Genomic DNA, 7,045 nt, shown 5'->3' with positions numbered 1-7,045 from the left:
TTTTTTCCACACTAGCTAATTTCCAACAATCTGCAGTTTGCTAATCCCCAGCTGCTTTAACTCGTTTTCTCCATCCCAGTAGTGTTTGGGACAGAATGCATGGTTTCAGCTCATGGGGGGCACTTAGAGTTCACAGGTGCCAGTGAAAAGTGAGGCTGGACTTTGAAAGGTGGTGCATGCTGATTTCCAGAGTGATGTGCACATCTTTCTCCACAGGGAAACTGAGGGACTGCAAGCCTCCAACACATCAGAAACTCGGACACTTCTGCTTTTTGATCTCAGTTTTCACCATATACTGGAGCAGAGATTATGAACAACACTTCATCTGTAAATAATAAAGCTTGATCCAGAACTTAAGCTGATGAAACACAGAAAATTTCCTTGTGAATACTCGCTTCCTTTTTTCTGTGAAAATTAAAATTCAGAGTTTGCCAAGGATGTCCGGAAGTAGTTGGTCACTAAAAGGTGAATCATCAGTGCTTCCATTGAGAACATCTCTTAAAAGAAATCATACTTCTGCAAATTTGCGTGTATTTTAGCTCATAATCACTTTTGGCAGTTTTCCTTGCTTTTCTGGGAAGCCCCACGAAAAAGCAATAAGTTATATTGAATGGGATCGAGGGAGAGTGGGTGGGAATGTGGCAGAGAAGGATGGGGGGGCCTCTCGGCTCTGTGCAGTATGGCTCGTGCTCTGGGTCACAGGACAGGAAAAAGCTCCCCAGCTGTGCAGCTCAGTCCTTGACTGGCCCTTATCCTGCCCTCACAGGAATCAGGAAAAAAAAAATCATTGAAAGGCACCTCCGGAGAGCTCCGATCCAACCTCTGCTCCCAGCAGGGCCAGCTTGAAAGTCAGAGGAGGTCTTGCTCAGGGTCTTATCCAGAGAAATTTTGAAAATCTCTGAGGATGGAGTGTCCCCACTCCATGGATGGAGCTGCTCTGGGAGACCTGTCCTCGTGCTGCACCACTCTTAGGGCAAAGAACTTTTCCCCTGTTGAGCAGCTGGAAGCCCCCTTGTTGCACTTCACAGCTGGTGCCTCTTTTGCTGCACAGCTCTTGCAGGAGCTGGCTCTTCCTCCCTGTAGCCCCTCTCCTCCACACCTTATAGCTGCTCTGAGTTAAAAGGAGTAGCTACATCTATTCTTGATTTCTTAAAATCTGCTCAGGCAATGGTGGAAAAGCCATTGCAGCAGAGTCGGTCAGGGGAAAGGGCATGGCTGGAATCCCCTGTGAACTTCGCCTGTGGCAATGGGCTCCTGCCTTTGTCACCAGAGCAATGTTCAGTTCTGTACCAGGCTGGTGCAGAACGTGGAAAATCTTAAAACTCTCTTTCCTATTCACTCGAGTTGTGCTTGGCATGAGGAGCAGGTCATCTGGTGTAAGAATGGAGGCCAAAAATTGTACTGGTTTGCCTTCTCTTTGCTTTTGTTTTGTTTCGGGGTTTTTTGGTTTTGGCCTTGGCCTCGACCTCATTTTTTGAGTTGTTTTTGTTCCTTAAATCTTTCAACTGGCATGATCAGGAAACTCCACACTTTTGTTTTACTGGCCTTGTAGCTGTCATGTGCTTTTAATCATGAGGGACGGAAAAGGGATGACTGCAGATGTAACTCTTCAGGATGTGAGTGACCTTCTCCTCTCTGTGCCTGCTGGCCCTGGCCAAAGGGGAACCACAGATGGATTTTGGGAGCCATGGGAAGGGTTCAGGAAGGGATGTGGAAGGCAGGAGACTTGAGCCAGGAAAGTAGAGGCCTGGGAACGTAGAGAAACACAGTCCTGGGATCAAACCTCACAAAAAAAAGCCAGGATCCAAAGGGGAAAAAAAAAGAAAAGGAAAAGGGAAAAGATAGAAGGAGGACCAGGGTCCCAGGGAGCCCTGTTGAAGGTGGGGGCATCAGAGGCACCAAGGGCTGCTGAGTCAAGTGAGTGTGTGAGAACTGGAAGCCACAGGAAGCAGGGGGTGCAGCTGGTCAGCTGCTGTGCAGTGTCCTTCCCACTGAGTTACAGTGCTGTCCCTCGGAGCAGCACACTGGGGGGGAAGTAACCACAGGTGATATCAAATTATAATGTCTCAAACGTTCTGTGCAAAGAGATGGTGATTTTCATGTCTCATCTCTGACTCATCAGCAGGAAATACCACTGCTTGTTTGACCTGTTGGTGCCAGTGAGAAGGGGCAAGTCCGTCTTACTGCCACTGAGGTAACCACTGAGCCAAGAATCGCTCTGGCATCGCAGTGCAGAGGGTTTTTCAAGGACTTGGTCACAACAGAAAGTAATCATTTTGGCAGGAGGCTGTTCAGGCTGCTTCTCACTTGTGGTTTTCTGATGCACGGCTACTGAGCATCTGTTGATTAATGCATGCACTGAATGTTGCTTTTAATAGATCCCAGGAATTTCACAGTTGTTTAAGCTCATCTAAGATGATGTGGCTGTAGGTAACATAGTGTTTAGTTTTAATTCTTAAATTATACAGAGCGGCCTAAATAGATAGCTATGTAGAACACTGAGGGCAGGCACAGATGAGTAAGTGACCAGATGTAACCTTGTGCTGGAAATGTAGGGGAAGGTGCTAATTTACAGCCCAGGACTTGGTTCTCGCTTAGGAGTGGAGGCTGTCAGCTCTAAAGAGCAAGGGCATGCCAGATTTTCTCTAGGGAGTTGGTTTAACTGTTGTGACAGTCTTTGGCCTTGGAGACATTTGGGTTTGCCTTTTAGATTATCTACAAACACAGTGATCTCAGGCAGGTTGAAGTCACCCTTGAGTCAATTCTGTCTGAAACACTGAACTGCCTCCTGCAGCAGGGCGCAGTGGACAGTGGGAGGAGGCTGGAAGCTGAAGTGCTTCACCTAGATTTACTGCAGAACTATCCTGCAAGTGTTTAAATACATCAATCACCTTTATAGCTTGGGTTTATAGTAAAATAAAATATTTCCTGGGGCGTGGAGAAGGTTTCAGCTCTAAACTCACCTGAAGCCAGACCCTGATTCTGGCATGGAATATGGTACAGGCCATAAGTAAGGGGTTTCAAAGACAAAATCAGCACTATTAAGAACACCAAAATCAGCACTGGCCTTAAAATGGCAGTATCTGTGACCTGCATGTGAGAAGGAAATGCCTATGGCTGCAGCACCAAAGTGCCAATAGGACAGTTATTGCTTACAAAAGACCTGCCTTCTGGGGACTTCATCATCCCCCAGGATTGGTCCCATAAAAGCGTTTGAAGATTTTGGCAGGCTGGGATGTGAGTGCCACATCGGCCTGAGAACGACTTCTGTGCAAAAGGACCATCTTCTCCCACTCCCTTCTCTCAGTATGAGACTGAGACATAGAGAACTGATGGCAATGTCACAGGAAGGATGAATGACCTTTGTTATCAAACTCAGGACATTTCTGTATTACAGAGGCGAAGGTTCAGCTGCCACTAAGAAGGCAGGGAAAGCATCAGCGTGTAATTTGCTTGCTTTATTGCTTGGGGGCAGATGGGAAGGATTCTCTTAGGCTGACTGATGAAATGCTGAAAACTCTTTTTAAACCCTTCACTGTATAGATTTGTTTTTCTATCTTCTTAATGTGCCTTAGTATATATAGCATTTTATTCTCCTGTTCTCTAGCTACGTGCAGTAGGCATATGCCTGGGTACATATATATACACACACTTGCATGTATAAATATAAACAAGTACACGGGCAGGCAAATTCCAGGCATTAATTCTCAGCAGATAATGTCTCTCCTGTTGCTTTGGTATCTTCTGTTTGAAACTATTGGATGCTTGGTTTGTTTGCTTTTCATTGTGTGTTTAGTCTGGTTTTGACATGCTCAATCTGGAGTTTATCCAGGAGGAAGCAGTGACAGCGGAAATCACATTGTGTGCCCAGCAGGATGTGCCACTGTAGCCAGGCACCAAAGGTTGTGGTTCACCTGCCATGCAAATGGGATCAGCCCTCGGAAACAGGGACCCAAAGGGCACTGGGAGGGAGTGTTCCCAAGGACACTGTCATGTCACCTGCTGGCACTGCTAGTGAGTGGTGGGACTGAGCTCCTCCCTTGCCTTGGACGTGGGGATGGGGCGAGGAGGACCTTGTTGAGAAGAGACAGCCAACTTCTCTGCCCCTGTTTGCTTTTCAGGGAAATGCAGTTCTCCTGACCCCAACCCCATGTCCTCATTTTTGGCACGGGATGCTTGTTCATGCTGGCTTGTGCCCTGCCACGCACCAGCAGCTGCTCTGCCAGGTAGGCAGACACATGGGGCTGTCCCCATCCACAGAGCTCACTGGCTTCCCAGCAGACAGGCTCTGCTGGATGCATAGTTCAGACACTGACAGGTGGGGCCAGGAGGTGCTACCCCAGAGACAGGACATAGAGGAATTGTCCTCTCTTGTTTTTGGTTTTAAACAGTGAATTTTTTTGACTGCGAATTCAGGCATTTCATGAATTTCAGAGCTGGTGCTGTGCCGTGACTCATCGAGTCCCCTCTCACAGCAGTGTGTGATGGGCCTTCTGTCTCACAACGTGACTCTCCCAGCACAAATGGGCTATGTTTAGTGACAGGCTTCGGCAGGAGGCAGTTGCTATTTTACAAATGCCTAAACTGAGGAAGAGAGAGGCTGGAGAAATGGCCCCGAAACAGACAGCAAGTCAACGGGTGAGTTGGGAAGCATCTCACGTGGTCCCCTCCACCTGCCCCCTGACCAACACTTTATCTTGAGACCTGCAAAGACTGGGGAAATCTGCTCCCACTTTTTCACCCTGGTGTCCCAGTAAAGAGGTTTTGGTTTGTTTACCAGCACAGACGACTCTCACTTACCTGCCCTTTCTGCTCACTGCAGGCAACCAGCCAGATGGGCTGGAGCTCTGTGGTGCAGCTCCACAGCCATGTCTTCTGCCAGCCCCAGGGACACAGCCACATTGCACCAGGCCAGTGGGTCCTGCAGGCCCTGAGTCTTCTTCCCAGCAGTGGCCTCTGAGTGCTTCTGTATGCTCAGGAAATTAGGTGAGAGAAGGTTGTGATGACTAAGTGCCCCCCTTTCCCATTTCTTCCTGAATGTCTTCCTCAAGTCAATCTACTTTATTCTTTAAAGGGATGTTCCATCCTTCATTTCCAACTAGCATTGCTGGTTCAGGCCTCCCCCATCCCCCAGTTTAAGTGCTGAATACCTGTTTCTTGAGGGCAGGGTTTAGGTATTCTCTGGATTACATTGTTGTTGGTATATAAATTGAAAGTTCTTCCTCCTTCCTTATTACAGACCATCCCAAAAGTCCTTTTGTCAGAGGGAATTAACAAATCTTTGTGACAACTCTGATAAACAATGTTTGGTTAGCTGGATTACATTTACTGGTGCCAGCCCCAAATGAGTCCAAGTATCTGTTGTGAGGTGCATCTGCTGTGACATGTCTACAAACACATGGCAATGGGAAAAGAGAACAACTGAACAAACAACTGCATTTCTCGCTCACGGCAGTAGCCTGGAGCTGCTGGGCACTCCCAGGACTTGTCGCCTCATGCTCACGTGAGCAGTCTGCTCTCGAGCTGCCTCCAGAGCTGCCAGCCCTTGCAGGAGCCCTTACAGGGCCCTTCCAAGAAAGATGCCAGTCTTCTCTGCCCTTTGCCAGTAATGGGATGGCCTGGCAAAGGTAGCTGGGACACAGGGAAGCACATGGGGTGAGCACCCCAAAGTGTGATTTAACACCAGTGTGCACGCAGATGTCCCAGCTCTGCTCAGCAGCCCTGCTGCAGCCAGCCAGAGATCTCTGCCCATTGCTGTTTAGCAGATTGCTGAGAATCCAAGCAGTAGGACTTTGAGGTTTTGGGAGGCTCTTTTACCCTGTCCATGGTGCCTCTGCTGGGAGAGTAAAGTTTCACAACTGAAATGATGTAGGTATCCAGCAAAGTGAGAGCAGAGAGAAAAATAATCACCTGAATGTGCTGCCTCCTGCTCAGCCTGGTACACCACGCACTCTCACTTCTCCTTCCAGTCAGAGGCTGCTGCTGGTGGTTTTTATGGGCATTCTCTGAAGTGTCTCCCTAAAAGAATGTTCTGCTGCTTCTGTTATCTCTGCAATCCCTCATCAGGACAGAAAATGCTTTGTTGATAAAGCTTTGTGAACAGCTCCTGTTCACACCTACTCCACAAATCACTTTTGACACACAACACACAGGCCCCACAGGACACAGAGGGACATCCCTTTCCATGGCCCTGTGGCCTGTCTGGCCCGGAATAGACCGTGGTTCCTGCAGCCTGAAGCAGAGATAAGGGGAGAAGTATAGATTTGAGAGAGGCAAAGTGAAAAAGCAACAACAACAGAGATGTAACGCTGGCAGGAGTGGTAACTATCTCATAGGAAAGAGGGGATATATTAAAAAGAAACTGAAAGAACTAATGGGAGGAACTCTGTCTAGCTGTGATGGGCTGTTAAGCACCTACTCAGGTGCTCACTCCCCTTCAGTCAGATGGGGGAGAGAATCAGAAGGGCAAAATCGTGAAAAAACTAGTGGGCTGGGATGAAGGCAGTTTAGTGAGTGAAGCAAAGCTGCACAAGCAAGCAAAGCAAAATAAGGAATTCAGTCACCACTTCCCATCAGCAGATAGGCATTCAGCTGTTTCTGGGAAAGCACATAAGGGATACTTGGGAAGACAAACACCATAACCTTGAATATCTCCATTTCCTTATCCTGTCCCTGAGCTTTTATTGCTGAGTGTGATGTCCTGTGGTGTGGAATATCTCTCTGGTCACTGGAGGTCAGCTGTGTGTCCCCCCCAGCCTCTCACCTCCCCAGCCTCCTTGCTGCGGGGGCAGAGTGGGAGAAAGAAAAGGTCTTGATGCTGTGCCAGCCCTGCTCAGCAGTGGGTAAAGCACTGGGTTGTTATCAATGTTGGTTTAGTCAGAAATGCAAACCATAGCACCCGACCAGCCCTGCTGCAGAAACTCTGCTCCACCCCAGCCAGACCCAGTCCGGCAGCTGGAGGAGAGCCTGGTGAGAAAAGAGCAAGACCCAAGGGCAAGGGGATTACTTCTTTCTTGGCAAGGCCATTCTGCTGGGATCCTCCTCT

This window comes from Manacus candei, unplaced genomic scaffold, assembly GCF_025592945.1.
Source record: "Manacus candei isolate 608988 ecotype Guabito, Panama unplaced genomic scaffold, ASM2559294v1 h1tg000057l, whole genome shotgun sequence".
NCBI classification, from domain to species: Eukaryota; Metazoa; Chordata; class Aves; order Passeriformes; family Pipridae; genus Manacus; species Manacus candei.
Note: the sequence above shows the minus strand (reverse complement) of the source record.